The 17,204-nt window shown below is 34.7% G+C and overlaps 1 non-coding gene across 1 annotated transcript; it reads left to right on the top strand.

Annotated features, from left to right (window-relative positions):
• The first annotated feature begins 12,015 nt into the window (after window positions 1-12,015).
• LOC111825215 lies at window positions 12,016-12,123 on the top strand. Its single transcript, XR_002828362.1, has one exon. It is a non-coding gene; the product is annotated as a U6 spliceosomal RNA (small nuclear RNA).
• Window positions 12,124-17,204: the final 5,081 nt, after the last annotated feature.

Raw genomic sequence — 17,204 nt, 5'->3', positions numbered from 1 at the left:
GCTTGGTCAGCCTGAAAACAGCCCTCAGCCCCTCACCCAGACTGGCCAGGCACCCCAGAGGGACCCCCACCCTGATCCAGGACACCCTTCAGGGCAAACCAGCCGGCCCCAACCTGTGCACCAGGCTTCTATCCTATATTATAAAAGGGTAATATGCAAATTGACCCTAACAGCAAAACGACTGGGAATGACTGGTCACTATGACACACACTGACCACAAGGGGGCAGACACTCAATGCAGAAGATGGCCCCTGGTGGTCAGTGCACTCCCACAGGGGGAACTCTGCTCAGCCACAGGCCAGACTGATGGCTGCCAGTACAGCGGTGGTGGTGGGAGCCTCTCCTGCCTCCTCAGCAGCGCTAAGGATGTCTGACTGCAGCTCAGGCCTGCTCCCCGCTGGCAAGTGGACATCCCTCGAGGGCTACTGGGCTGCCAGAGGGATGTCTGACTGCCAGCTTGGGCCCAATCCCCCAGGGAGCGGGCCTAAGCCAGCAGGTGGACATCCTCCGAGGGGTCCCAGACTGCAAGAGGGCATAGGCAGGGCTGAAGGACCCCCCCGAGTGCACAAATTTTTGTGCACCGGGCCTCTAATATTCTAATAAAGGAAGACAGAAAGAACCATACATGCACTGAAATAAAAATGAGAAAAGTCACAACATAGCTACAGTAAACTGAGTCAGAGTACTTTATAAAACTCATGCAAAAATTTAAAGTATTAAATAAAAATATAAAGTACAAATTTTAAAATATTATTATGGCCCGACCAGCATGGCTCAGTGGTTGAGCATCTACCTATGTAACTGGAGGTCACAGTTTAATTCCAGTCAGGGCACATGCCCGGGTTGCCGGCTCCATCGCCAGCTCCATCCCCAGTTTGGGGCATACAGGAGGCAGCTGATCAATGATTCTCTCTCATCATTGATGTTTATATATCTCTCTCTCCCTCTCCTTTCTTCTCTGAAATCAATAAAAATATATTTAAAATAAAAATGTCATTATGTAATGGAAAATTTAAATAGTTAAATACTTTGGAAGAAATTGGTAAACTGTCAGACTCATATCATTAGTAAAACTGATTAATACTTACTGAATACATAACATTCTAAGCTCTGACTAAAGAAGTTTACACACATTTTGGACATAATCCCAATTAAAATAACCTTTTATATTTTCCTTAGAAAATGACAAAATTATACTCAACTCTGTCTGGAAATTAAGCACATAAGAAGAATCAGGATAAAGGAAAATAATAGAGTAAAAAAGGACTGGCCAGCTACCAGTTACTAAAATATTTATTATTATTGACAAAAAGAAAAACTTTATTAGTAGAGAGAACAGAAAGAGTCTATAAACACTCTCAAAGATATACTAGATTTTACTAGATGATTAAGATGACACTTAAATACCAACATAAATTTCAGGTGGATAAAAGATTTGTATTGAAAATATAATATGAAAACATAAATTATTAGAAGAAAGCTCGCTTAATAAGTTTAAAATTTGAAGTATAGTCGGCCTTTGTAAGCTTGGCCTGAAACCAGAAGACTATAAAGTAAAAGGCTGAATAATTAGATTCTATAAGATTGTTATAAAAATATTTTATAAAATACCATTAACAAAGAAAAAAATCAAAGAAACCAGAAGAAATGTCTGTGAAACATAATAATTAAGGTTCTAATTTTCTTAGCAATAGTTTATTTTTAAAAAAAGAAAGAATAAACAGAGAAAAACATAACTAGTGAGAGAACAAAATTTTAAAATATATGTTAAAAAGACTCTAAAACACAAGATAATTTAAGACATGCAAACTAACCAACAGCAACAACAAAAAGATGAATTTGAATAAGCCATTAAAATAAGCTGACATCTAGTACATGTCAGGCAAACTAAAATAAAAACTCTTATATTGTTCAAAATAATATAAAATTTGTTATTCTTAAGTTTTAATGAGATGATGTACTACTGTTCCATAGTTACTACTACATAGGGTCCAGAATGTTCTCAGGGAGTTGCAAACAGATGTGAATGCCTACGCTTGCCAGCCAGAGAGAATCAATAAAAAGCAGGTCCACTGCATGTTTTAACTGGTGTTATCTCATAGGAAGAAGTCAACAAGATTTCTGGAAGGAAAAGTACACCTAATGCCACTCGAGTAAGTTCTTGGATTGATAAATAATGATGCGGTGAATCACAATAATGAATTAAAATGTGTAGATTTTAAAAAGAATTATGACAAAGTGTATTAGGCATATCTTTTTATTTTTTGTAATTTTGATGGTCTGACATGCAGGCCTAACTGGCATGGGAGGGACGGCCTCTCCCAGGGTTGGCTAATTTTTTAGAGCGAAAGACTTGCCTATGAGCCTGACTCCCATCTGCAAACCAACCAATTCAGAGTTCATACTAAAACTGTTATTACCAAAATTTATTTTGTGAATAGCAAATGATTATTTTCAAAAGCATAATAACTGAATCAGAGAAATGATGATGTAATGTAATGGATATTCAACTGACAAATGCCAAGGTAGTATGTTTCCTCAGGGATATTTTAGATTTAAATACATCATGATGTTCCAGTTTTGGAGTAAAAACAAAATTATTTTTGTGGCCTGGCATATGGTATTAAAGGGATTATGTCTTAGGGCTTATAAATCAACAACAACAAAAATTTAAGAAAGAAAAACATCTAATATTTATGATAAGAATATGAGGAATATAAGCTAGCCCACAGAATAGAAGGATATAGGAATAAAAAAATAGTTTCTACAGGACACCAGGATATTAGCTCCAGAATGAACTAGTGTTTGTTAGCTCATTTTAAAATTCTAGGTGGTAAACATTGCACTAATTTCACCTAGACCAAATGTTCACTCCCTACCCCAAAGAAGGTAAATATGATAGTTTGTGATTAAAACTGATAAAAATGAAGAAGTGGTGAGAAATGGAATATGGTCAACTCAATTATATCTTTGATCTTTTAAATAATAGTTGCACTGCATTTTGCTGGTCCAGTGATAAACCAAAGTAAAAGCAACTTTATACCTGATTCTATGTGTTATTTTTTTCTAGTCTTTGAAGCTGAGACTACATATAAGATCCTTGGCAGAAGGATGTCTTGATTGACAAACAACAATTTTCTACAGAGAATGGATAATTTCATGAAGAAAAATGTACTTGCTGTTACTAAAAGTAGGTGCTATGTGAAGAAATAAATGATGGAAATTCATCAGAGATAGTTAGTTTGATGAGAGACAAGTAGGATAGTCATTTCAATTCAAAAAGGATTCCCACATGAGACAAGACACTAAACAGCATAATGCCTAACATTGACAATCATTCTCTATGAGTCTCCCCAATCATTTGGGAAGATTTTCTGTGTTTATCCACTTGTCCAATCCTATTTCTGAACTAAGTTGACATATGGAATCTCTCCAAGGCATCTTCTTCCTAATCGTAATTAAACCCTGGATACTGAAATATTATCACTTCCAACTGTCAACTAGGTCAATCCTAAAATATCTGAATGCCAATGCAATAATCTACAAAGAGATATTCAGAATGTATGTGTTATCTGAAGCATAATCTGAGTTTCCAAGAATCTCCTCTCTCAAGCCGGACTCCATCTAAATTGGCAGTACCCTTCCCTGCCTGGGTCTTGTGGTTAAGTTTAAGACATTTCTTGAAACCTAACATGTAACTGTTAGGTAATCTACTATGTTAGGATTTATTGCCTACAACTGTGCATTACAAAAAAAGAAAAAGGTTACATAATCATGGAATTGCCTTCATTGTTTCTAATCTACATAGTTTAGCCTTAAAGGGAGTATTATTACATTTTAACCTTGGGAGAGTTTGTAAAAGATAGTTCAAATAATTTAGCCCCTTCATTAGCATTTTTGAAACCAACAAAGCAGTAAATTTTTGACCCAGTAGGATGTGATGTAACCTTTTAAATTCTACCATATACTTATTTATATAAAGGGGAACAACAGTAATGGCTCATAATAAAATGATAGATGTGGAATAATTTCTCAAAGAAGTTTCTATTCTGCAAATTGAAATAGAAGAACGGCATTGTATGAACCAGCAATTTAAACTGCATGGTCATCTGAATTCCAGTTTCCCTAATAGCTTTATCTCATGCCCCACTAGAAGTTAGGCAATTGTTCATTTAGCTAGAAAAGAATTCTCAAAAATGTGTCAGGCAATATGAATTGTGATCACTACTTTAGACTTTCTGTAGAACAATGAAAATGCTAGTCCAGAAACTGCGCTTTTCTTGTAAAGAAAGAGCACTTTATCATCCACCTACTGGTTAACACAAAGCTGTGGATATATGCTCCATCAGGCAGTACTGCAAGTATAATGTGAATGTTTTCTTAAGAATTGAGAAGGAAAAGAAAGGTTTACCAACAAATGTTTCCTTTGCAACTTCAAGAACCAAAATTAAGGGTTGTGAATACTAATCTAATTGCTTATCTAATTTCTCATTTTATACACACTGATGAAATATTGAAAGGCGTGGGGTACAATTCAGTAAGATGTTGCTTTAAATCTTCCAGCCTTTATTAGCTGTGTGGCATCACATCTTAAATATTGTGTTTCATTATGCATAAAAATGATCAAAAAGTTCTTGAGAAGACTCAAGGCAATAAGGAAAGCACCTACCACAACTTCCAATGCATTAGTCAATCATTTTCTTTCTTTTTAATAATTAAATGTTATGGAGTGACATTGATTAATAACATATAGATTTCAAGTATATATTTCTATGACATGTGATCTGTCTCTTGCATTGTGTACCCATCACTCAAAGTCAAATCTTCTTCCATCACCATATATTTGACCAAATGTACCTTGTACTAACTCCTCCCTCTTCCTTCTGGTAACCACCATACTGTTGTCTGTGTCTACGAGGTTTTGTTTGTGTTTCTTGTTTGTTCATTTCTTGCTTTTAGTTTTATATCCCCCATATGAGTGAAATTATATGGTTCTCAACTTTTCCTGTCTGACTTATTTCTCTTAGAATGATATTCCAAAGTTCCATCCATGCTGTTACAAATGACAATATTTCATCTTTTCTTATGGCTGAGTAATATTCCACTTATCTAATCATCTATCCAATAATACTTCAGCTTTTTCCATGTCTTCGCCACTGTGAATAATGCTGCAATGAACATAGGGGTGCATATATCTTTGTGAATAAAACTTTTCAAATTTTGGGGGTAGATACACAGAAGAGGTGTTGCTGGGTCATATGGTAACTGTATTTTCAGTGTTTGGAGGACTCTCCATACTGTTTTCCACAGTGGCTGTATTAGTTTACATTCCTACCAGCAGTGAATGTAATCTCTGCAACCTCCTCAATGCTTGTTATGACCTGTCTTGTTGTTAATAGTCATTCTAATACGTATGAGGTGGTATCTCATTGTAGTTTTAATTTGCATTTTCCTAACAGCTAGTGAAGTTGAGCATATATTCATAAATCTGTTAGCCATCTGTATGTCTTCTTGGTAGATGTGTCTGTTCAGGCCCACTCCCATTTTTTAATTGTATTATTTATTTGTTTTGTATAATACCATATGAATTCTTTATATATTTTGTATATTAAACCCTTGTCAAAACTGTTGTTTGCAAATATCTTCTACCATTTAGTGGGTTGCTTGTTTGTTTCTTTGGCAGTTTCTTTGGCTGTACTAAAGCTTTTTAGTTTGATATAGTACCATTTATTTATTTTTGTCTTTACTTTCCTTACCTGTAGGGTCAAATTCATACAATTTTCTTTAAGACCAACGTCCATGAGTTTAGTACCTATGTTTCCTTCTATGTAATTTATTGTTTCAGGTCTTAAATTAAGTCTTTGGTCCATTTTGAGTTAATTTTTATAAATGGGGAAAACAACAGAATAGTTTTATTCTTTTGCATGTAGATTTCCACTTTTCCCAGCACCATTTATTGAATAAAAGTATAGCTATTAAAACTCAAGTAGTATGGATGATAATCATAGCAAGAACGCAAGAATCTATACAAAATAAATTGCATTTCTAATGATGCCAGACTAAAGCCAAATCTGTTTTTAACAATACTATTTTTTCTTACTTTTAAAAACACTACAGATTAAGAATTAAAATTCTAGGATGGAAGTGGAGGTAAAATCAACACCAAAGTATGGTGAGGCTTAATAAACATGCATATCATGTTTGGGTGTGATGATAATAGGAAGCATCATATAATTCACCAGTAACTAATCTTGTTTCCATAACTATCCAGTATCTTAAACAATAACAGTGATAGAATGCAATGTTTATGTGATTCCAGCAGTCCCTGAACTTCCATTTTGTAAATGAAGCTGGACTGTGACCTAATGCCTTGTCCAGTGGCTCTGATGTCTGATTTCCATAATTGTTTCCCTTTAAGAGGCATGTGGGTTTTATGTTATTTATACTAGAAAATCCTATGTGATGCATATCTTATGAGATTTAATAGATTATAGTAATTTCCTATGTTGGAAGATGGGGAACTTGAATGTATAGGCTTCTAAAGTAATAGGGTAACTTGAAAAACCTCGGTCTACTTGTGATTTCCAAGATTCCCAACAAATTACCTAGAGAATAAAAAGAATAAGTAGATTTGGGATTGGTCTCTAAAATACTGTCAACTTAAATTCCAGGTGACTATTTTAGAAATTCTGCTATCAATGGTACACATGGAAGCAAACTGAAAGAAAGCTTAATTTGGTTTCCATCTTCTTAATCTATATAAGGAGTTAGTGGAAGTGGTGTCATTAAAACATTGATAATACTCCTTAACTCAGGAAGAGAGGATGAAGTTGAATTTGAAGACAAGAATGGGGCACAAGTCTTCAGAGGCTAACTATTCTGAACTCTGAGGAGCACATTATCTCTAAATGTATTCCTTCTGTTGTTTGCATTTTTTATATTTAAATTTAAAATGCAGGTATGGGAAAGGTATGTTTACTCTGGTTCATATGGAAAGTAATACAATAATTATTTAATAAAAATACAAGAATAAACTGTACACCTACGTTTGCCACACCCTGTATTTTATCATCATCATCTTCATCAAACTGCCATCATCACCTTCACCAGCCATTTAGTAATTATTCTTTTCTTTTATTTGTTAATCCTCACCTAAGGATATATTTCCATTGATTTTTAGCGAGAGTGGAAGGAAAGGGGAGAGAAACATTGATGTCAGAGAGCTACATCAGTTGGTTGCCTCCCTCAGGGGCCCAGACCAGGGCCAGGATAGAGCTTGCAACCAAGGTACATGCCCTTGACTGGAATCAAACCTGGGACCCTTCAGTCCACAGGCCAATGCTCTATGCACTGAGCCAAACCGACCAGGGCTGGTAATTATTCTATTAGAGAACATTTTAGTTTAGGCAGGAAATCCTTTTCTACTTTCTTACATCTGAAAACCAAATACTATAAACACTCAATAAATATTTGATTATATATTATGACCCTCATCCCTACCACCCCAAAAAGTGAAAACGTTTAATAGACTAAAGGTTCATATTTAACTAACCTTGGCAGTAAAAACCACATGACTTCATGTATCACTTCAGAGAGCCTCAAGTCTACCTCCCCAACTTCACACTGGCTCGTTCTATTTTAAATGCCAGCAAAGGGCAGGTGATTGCATTTTAAATGTCTGGAGTGACTTTCTACTAGCTTTAAATTATTGGCTATTGCTAACCCACAGAGTTGACAACACACTCACAGTCCACTTGGTGGGCAGACTAATAAGGATGTCCTCAGGGTTTGCATTACCAACAGCTCCTGTTGAGTTCTGCTCTGTGGGATCTTTAAAGTATTGTGCTGTTTTAATGGACTTTTCTCTACGTGTTTCTGTCCAGGATCTCTCTTAGAAGTAACTTCACTAAGTTTTAGATTAAAATGACAATTATAATCTTCTCAATTAGCTAATCAAAATGTGAATAAAGCTCATGCAAAATCAATTACTTAAATGATGACATTACAGATACTATAGTGCAAGATTCAGGAAAATAATGTAAACTTGGAATTTTAGCCTAATATTTCCAGACTGAGAATTTTAATATAATAAAAATTGCATTTCACTGATAAATCCCCATATAACGATGTTTCATTTTTACCATTTATTAATTTCTATGTTACACAGTTATATAATATTATTTTTATGAACTGCTATAAAAGTTCAAGAATTCAATACCAGTAGCAATATCACTATAGAACCATCTATAAAATTCAGCATGTAAATGTGTGAGCTTAATTTTCTACATCCTAACAAGTGCTGGTGGCATTTCAATAACAATCTACCGGTCAGATAAGAAGGTAGCTCTGAAAAATGCAGCCAAATCAAAGAGCAAAATAAATGAGAATATCCAGTAATTCTTGATAGTGATATTTAATAATGTAGCATCCGGAAGTATGATTTTAACTCTGATTTAAAGAATGATAATACTAACTTTGGAGATCAGGGGGAAATATTATTGTATATACTGATAACTGCTATTTGCTCTCTATTAATTAGATTTTTTTAAAGGTATATTATCTTATTAAGAATTATTTTTTAATGTCCCCAAAGAATTACAATGGTTATTATAAAACTGCAGTAATAATTTGAAGCAACCAAGTTTAAAAACAAGCTTAGGATAGAAAAGAATTTTAAAATGTTCTAAATGCTTTTTCTCTATTCTCCAATTCTAAGATCTATAAACAAAAGACAGCCTACTGCCTTCTTAAAAGTAAATCTTTGATTTCTCATCTCTTTTATAGAGAGTAACTAATTGAATACCACAAAAGTAGGTGGATGAGTTTATGGATTGTTTTAGTGGAGTCAAGAATAGGGCATATGAAGCATTTTAAAAATTGAGTATCATATTTTATAATGTCTAACAATAGACTTTGGGATCAATGAATTACCACATCAATTGTACTTGGAGTAAAAATACCCCCACAAGATTTGGAAGAGCAAAGAGTATTAAAAGGAAAGGTTATCGAACTTGGAATTGGGAGAGCTGGATTTCACTCCAAATTTTGGCATGACAGATATTTAAAGTTACCCACAGTTTTGATCATTGTTAATAAAAATATTTGAATCCCAGACAATTAGATATATTTTAAAATTTCCCAAACTAACTTTAGACTTAAAGAATAGTTGAACAATTGTACAAAGATTTTTATATATCCCTCTTACAGCTTTCTCTAATATATCCATTTCACAGAACTGTAATGAAACTGTTGGAACCAAGAAATTAACATTGGCATATTACTATGAAGTACACACAAGACTTTATTCAAATTTTATCAGTTTTTTCAGTAATGTTCTCTTTTTGTTTCAAGGTCAAATCCAGGATCACACATTACATTTAGTTACTATTTTTCCTTTGTCTCTTTTAGTCTATAACAGTTCTTCAGACTTTCCTTGTATTTCATGACTTTGACACTTTCAAAGAATATTAATAATTTACTTTGCCCAATGTAAGTTGGCTGAGTCTGAGGCATCTTCATGACTAGACTGAAAATATATATTTTTGTCAATAATATCACAAAGCTAATGTTGAATTCTTAAAGCATCACATCACAGGACCATAATCCTCTGTCTTATTACTGATAATGTTGACCTTCCTGGTTTCTCCACTGTAATGTTGTTGTCTTTCCTTTGTGATTAAAGTATGTTAAGATGTGTATTTATTTACATATTTATGGATTCACTATTATTTTTATTCTCTGGGTTATAACCAAGTCTATTATATTTATTTTGTTGGTCAAGTAGCTAGTCCTTACTTCAGGTTGATGGATATTTTATTCTAAGACTGCATCTTTTTGTGAGCATGAATTTATTTTTTAGTTTTGAAGAAAAGATAAACCAGAAACAAAAGAGTTTGTTTTTTTGCCAGGCATGTGTAGAAAAGAAATGGAAAGAAGTATTGTTAATAACATAGCAGAGATTAGAAGGAAGTGACATTTCTCATTATCTTTTGTATATTCAAAATGCTAGAATTATAGTAATATTTCATATATTTCAAAGACAAATCAACAATTAAAATCAACCAGGATGTGGGAAAACTCAAAGTGGAATACAAACACTAATAAATAACCCTAACTCTATTAGCATGCTGATGGTTGCCAAGAAAAGAACTAGTGTAAGTAATTTCAGAAAATAGTACCTTGACTGGATATTGTCAAGGACAAAAAAAAACAAACATATGTATGTAACAAGTATGTTTCATGCAGAGATATGGGTAGCAATTCTGAAACTTCTTTGGATGTATACTATAGTAATCAAACAAGTGAATATATTGTAGTTAATAAGAGCCAGGTTTCTCACTGTTGGAGAAAGAATTTATAAATACAATGGGGCAATAAGGACACATAAGTAATACCTTAATCAATAAAGAAAAAACATTATTTAAAAAAGGCAATTTGTCTGTGGTATTGGAATGAAGTTTAACTTATTAGCATATATATATATGTGTATAAATAATTAGATATAGAAACATCGAAATTTTTATTTGCAGGGATTGGTGTACATATATTCCCTAGCTCTGCGCAATGAGAAGTCTGGGAAGCAATGGCACCCCGGTAATAATAAATATACCTGGAGTCCAAATTGTGGATCCTAAAAGCTATTGTTCATTTAAATATATTTAAAATGCACCAAGACTCCTTGTGGAATCAGGGTTGGGGCAGAAAATATAGTTTAAGGTATCTTAATGTTCTAGTTCTAAATTATTCAGTTTTGTTCACCAGGGGAAGAGCATCAGTACATCAAGCAAATAATCTTCTATTAATTTTAAAGAAATTGAAGAAGACATCTCCTTAATAGTAGGATTAGAGCAGAGGTTTTCTTCATATTAAATGGAAAATACTGATGTTGATGCAAGCCAAAAAACAACTGAGGAACCCTCCACTCTGCAAGCCAGTGATCCTAAGACTGGTTTGTAATGTGTGTAAGTTATACTTATGCTTGTTCCAATAAAAACTTATTTATTTCTTTATCCACTACCTCTAATAAAGGAACAAGTATTTTTATTTTTAGAATTCCCAAATATATTATTTAATAAACATATTTCTTCACTACAAAAATATAAGTGAAATATGCATAATAAGCAATATCTAGTGAGATAAGTATGCCACAAGTCATGCTTCACAGGTATGTTCCAGTAGCAGATGTATGAAGAATACACAGATAGTTATAACACAATGTATAATCTCTCAGCATTGCAAAACAACAAGGCTATATTCTGGGAAGCAAATTTAAGTAAATTTTGATAGGAGGCTGTTTTCGGAGACATGTGACATTTGAAGAGGACCATGAAAGGTAGGCTTTGAAAAGGGCATGAAAACGCTAGGCTGTGGAAATCTAATGTGTTAAGACATTGTAAAAAATAAAGTATTTCAATGTGTCTTAAGTTCAAGCAACTAGTTAAGTATTATCTTTAAAAGGTGGCAAAAAAAAGTTAGAAGTCATTGTGTTAAACCACTGTCATTTATTCAGAGAAGATCAAAGCTGAGCAAATATAGGAGCAATTATTTCTGCCCCCAAAGTTTCAGTTTTCCTACTGGGACCAGTAGTCAGCCTGGGTATGACTTTCTCATGGTTGTGGCAGAAATGTGAGAGCATCTCTCACTTGTGTTACATCAGCCAACACCCCTTTAGTCAAAACGAGTCATGTGCTCAGGCCCAGAGTCAAAGAGTCGGGAGTGTGACTTTGCCCTTGTCAGAAATGGGTAGAGAATGAACATTTTCAAAAAATAATCTTGTATGAAATCATGTTAGTCGTTTTCTTTCTACAAAATATCCTCTCTGCATTCTATAAAAATTCTTATCGTTATCTCTTGTTATTTGAATGTTTCTGAATTAAAGAACAATAAATAATTCATATTTTTTGTACCAGTTATGTAATCCACTACCTTGACTTTAATATTTTAGCTGCTCATGGAACAGACATTTGTAATAATTAAAGTTTACTATATTTACAATAACTCAAAACAATATATCAAGTGCTCATTCTAGTAGCACATGTACTAAACTTGAAATAATAACAGAGAAGATTAGCATGGCCCCTGCACAAACATGACATGCAAATTCATGAAACGTTCTGTATTTTCTTGTAAGGACTAGCAAATAAGCCATAGAGCTCCAATGCACAGTATAATGAATATCCTATATAATAAAAGCCTAATATGCTAAGTGTCTGGTCATCCATTCAACCAATCAAAGCATAATATGCTAATGATATGCTAAGGCTACTCAACTGCTCGCTATCACGTGCACTGACCACCAGGGGGCAGACGCTCCAACTGGTAGGTTAGCTTGCTGCTGGGGGCCGGCCAATTGGGACTGAGCGAGAAGGGCCAGACACGCCCTGGAGCCCTCCCATGGTCTCTCCCCGGCTGGCGAACTTCCCGCATCCCTCTCCAGCCTTGATCGTGCACTGGTGGGGTCCCTCAGCTTGGCCTGCGCCCTCTTGGAATCTGGGACCCCTCAAGGGATGTCAGAGAGCTTGTTTTGGCCCAATCCTACAGGTCAGGCAGAGGGACCTCACTGGTGCACGAATTCATACACCGGGCCTCTAGTAGATAATAATATTGTACTACAATATTATGTGACAAATATTGCTTCAATGGCAATCATATGGCAATATACAAATGTATCAAAGTAACATGCTGTACACTTTAAATTTATGAAATGTAACATCAAATTTAATAATTAAAAAAGACAGTCCATAAAGTTATACATTTCATTGAATTCATTATTGATTTTGAAATATTTGTCACAGAACTGAAACTGAACTGTTCTAAAGGAGAGAAATATAAATGATATAATTGATTTAAATGGTGCATTTTAGCTATAAAATACTATGGTAACTATATATGGTTTTAAAAAACATTTCCCTCTCAGCTTTTAGAGAAAACTGAATTTAATTAAAAATACACCTGAAAAAAAATGCTTTGTGACATATTGGCAACCAGTCCAGTTTTAGCATATATAAACCCTCAAAGCATGGAAATATGTATTTTCTCAGAAGAACTTCTGTATCCCAAAGTCAGAGTCTAGCTGGAGGATTTCCAACTAGATGCCTAGTCATTGTTACAGAAAACTTCCTAGCTTTCCCAGTCTGAACATAATTCCATGTGTACTATCATGTACTACCTGGGGAGAATGCTAGGTTTAAAAATGTGTTATGCATAGATGTGAGAGTTCATCCTTCTGTTACATTGCCATTATTACTCAGCAGGGAGTTCAAATGCTAATTTAAGGTACCTTGAACTTTGGGTCTCCAACTTTTTACAAATTACTATGTTCACCCTAAGTTTTGAAATCTATAGTAGAGGGAAGGCAGGTATTTATTTTTTTCATAGTTGTTTAACTTTAAAGATCTGGGAGATTGAGCTATCTTACACAAATAACATAGGAAAAAAGAATGTATCTGGCTTTCAAAATGTGTAAATAATGGAAACCATCAATCTCTCTATACACAGTTATTATGGTTTCAAATAACTTCTAGAATGTGTTTTGAAAGTTGATCCTCCAGTTTTACACATGTGGTCAAGGAAACTGTTCCTTACTATATTAAAGCAAGCAATATACTAAGTGTGTGTGTGTGTGTGTGTGTGTGTGTGTGTGTGTGTGTGTAAAACAACTGGTGAAAGATCTGAGAACTTTAAAGTATACAGGTCATTTTAGGTTTGTATGTATAATCTTCTTAAGACTCAATAAATATTAAACCCATAGATGATATATGTCAGTAATAGCTATTTTGAATGTGGACATTTATCTTCTGTCTGTATTTCAGTGGTGTTCAAAGTTTTTCTCATCTGATATGAGATTGTACTATATATATTTCAGAGGCAAGATTATGTGAATCTGTTCTCCTGAAAAAAAATATAAGATTTGCTTTAAAATATTATTTCCCCTCACCATATTCCTTTGCTCAGAATAAATGAAATATAAACAATTGGAAAGGAACAATTCACCAATTATCAATTTATATGCAAATCTCATCAACTTTTCTATGACAATCATGCCTAATTCCAGGAAGGAATATGTATGATACTGTATCTCTGCTTTCCTACGAATTCACAAACCATGCTTTTTAAATGATTGCTGACCACTGGCTACTATGACCAAACTTTAGAATGCAGAAGTGAAATATAGCACCGAACAGACTAATTTTTCTAATTGGCAATGTACTATTTTCACTACTTAAATTTAAGTATTACAAAATCATGCATAGAGTAAAAGTCCAACATAAAAAGTAAAAAGTAACATTTGAGCCATCAATTTACTGTATTTGAATACAGCTCTTAATAAAATTTTCAGTGTGTCCAGGGCACGCAAAAAATACTTAATTATTCTCCTTATTACCTGAACACTGTGATTAATTTTGTTCACTATTAAAACCATGTTTTCAACAGCACCCCCATGAACTCATGTTAGATCTAATATCATAGCCCTGACTCCTGAAAGTCAATAAATACTGATTGATCTGTAACCTCTAGAGCAGTGGTTCTCAACCTTCCTAATGCTGCAACCCTTTAATACAGTTCCTCATGTTGTGGTGACCCCCAACCATAAAATTATTTTCGTTGTTACTTCATAACTGTAATTTTGCTACTGTTATGAATCGTCATGTAAATATCTGATATGCAGGATGTATTTTCATTGTTACAAATTGAACATAATTAACGCATAGTAATTAATCACAAAAACAATATGTAATTATATATGTGTTTTCCGATGGTCTTAGGCGACCCCTGTGAAAGGGTTGCTCGACCCCCAAAGGGGTCATGACCCACAGGTTGAGAACCGCTGCTCTAGAGTATTGTTTTTCAGAAGAGTTTGTTGAAAATTGTCCAGAAATATAAACTAAAATATTACCTCTTATGAATATAAAATTTGTTACATTTCACCAAAAACCATCTCTTTTTTAAATAGGTCTTATTTTCTTCCTTGTGTAATTCTACCTTCTCCTAGACCAACATCTGGGTTTTCTCTTCAACCCTAATCTTAAATCCTCTTAAACTCGCTGAGGATGAATGGATGTGTCATGGTTACTTAGATCCGGAAAGGGTGAGAGTAGAGAGAGAGTGGACCTGAGTTTACTCTTCATGGGAATAAGCACATTGCAATCATCAGTCGGATTTCCCATAGCATGCAAAGGAAATCAAAGTGGAATATTTCTCCTCAATATGCCTAGGCCCTGCAGAGTTTGAAATTTGAATTTAATGTCACTTTTCTGTTGTACAGAATAGTCTATTGATTATTGAGAGAGAGAAAGGGAGAAGAGAGAAACATCGATGTGAGAGTGAAACATCTATTGGCTGCCTCCTGCACACTCCCTATGGGGATCGCCTATAACCAGGCATGTGACTTGACCAGGAAATGAACCAGCAACTTTGGGTACACAGGACGATGCCCAACCAACTGAGCCACACTTACACTGACCAGGGCTAATGTCACTTTTCTTTATGAAATGCTTTTGTTGTGGTTGAGTCAGTAAATAGCTCTATAGATAATAGCAGGTCACATTCAGTGAGCTCTGATTTCTCATATGTGCTGTTACTAAGGGTCCTTGAGAACAAGAACTAAAGACCTTTTACCTTTCTGTCTTTAAAAATTGAGGCCTGATCATACCAACGGTGCATTTGGACTTTGAGATTTCTGGGTGTTTTTTGTTTGTTTGTTTTAAATATGTTTTTATTTATTTTAGAGAGAGAAAGAGGAAAGGAAAGGGAGAGAGAGAGAGAAATATCAATGTGAGAGAGAAACATGGATAGGCTACCTCCTGCACACCCCTTACTGGGGATCGAGCCTAGAACCAGGGTATATGCCCTGACCAGGAATTGCACCAGAGACCTTTAGGTGCATGTGATGATGCTCAACCAACTGAGCCACACCAGGCAGGGTGAGGTTTCTGTTTTAAGAGAGTGAAGCAATCCCTTTCATTTGGTGAAGAAAAAGCCTTCTCCACGTATCTCCCCTACACTTTGCCCTCTTCTGCCTTTTCACAGCCATTATTTCCCTTAAGGCAAAATAAAAGTATTAACCTATTAAGCCATGTGAATCATGGAATATACTAAAAGTTGTTTTTTATCCATTTAGCTATGCATTCATTTAGTTCATATCTGCCTTGAATTTCAAACAATCATAGGCACTTAATCTAATTTGTGGAGTTCCTTCTGTGAGCAAGACAAACCTGGTCCTTGCTCCCATGGAGCCTGTGTTGCACCTCTTAAATTTTACCACTCCCCCCTGTATTTTTTTCTATTTTCTTTCAGCTTTAGACAATTAACCTATCATCAAATTTACTGATTCTGTCCTCAGCCACCATGATTCTACTCATGAGCCCTTCAAGGCAACATTAACTTTTGTTACAATGTTTTTTGATTTCTAGCATTTTCTTTCAATTCTCTCTCAGACCTTCTCTCTCTCTGCTTACATACCTACCTGTTCTTGCATGTTGTATAGATATATTTTCCATTAGAAGCCTTAACGTGTTAATAAACATAATTATTGTTAATGATCTGCCTGATAATTCAAACATCTTTGTAATATCAGAACCTGGTGTTGATATTTCATTTGTCTTTTCAGATTGTGTTTTCCATTGCTTTTTGGCATGCCTAATATTGTTTTCTTTTTTTAATTCTTTTTATTTTTCTTTCCTAATAATTTTTTGAAAGACAGATGTATTTTGGGTAATAGAAACTGAGGTAAATCGGCCTTCAGTGTCAGGATTTATGTTAATTATGTTAAGAGTGGGGCGGTGTCATGTATTCTGTAGCTTTAAGCACCACAAGATTAAATCATCTAGTGTCATTGTTTTTGCCATCATTCTTGACTTTGGACTTCCCTAAGTATTCCTTATGAGAAAGAGACTGCCTCTTTCAACTCTAACCCACTGTTCTTACACTAAAGCCCTGTTGGTATAGTAGTAGTGGATAGAGGAAGGGAATCTAATGTATAAATGCCAGTCTTGAACTCTGGGCTGTAACTTTCATGCGTGTTTCTCCAGTGATAGCGCCCCCTCCCACTTTCCCTCGGTTCTCTCCTCCCTCCTCTGACTACAGTGTGCCCACTCTATTTTTTATTTTCTCCTATATATTTTATTGATTTTTGACAGAGAGAAGGGAGAGGGATAGAGTTAGAAACATTGATCAGCTCTGCTCTGCACACTCCCTACTGGGGA

Source organism: Myotis lucifugus, unplaced genomic scaffold (assembly GCF_000147115.1).
Source record: "Myotis lucifugus unplaced genomic scaffold, Myoluc2.0 scaffold_17, whole genome shotgun sequence".
Lineage (NCBI taxonomy): Eukaryota > Metazoa > Chordata > Mammalia > Chiroptera > Vespertilionidae > Myotis > Myotis lucifugus.
This window is presented reverse-complemented; position numbering and strand designations above follow the sequence as displayed.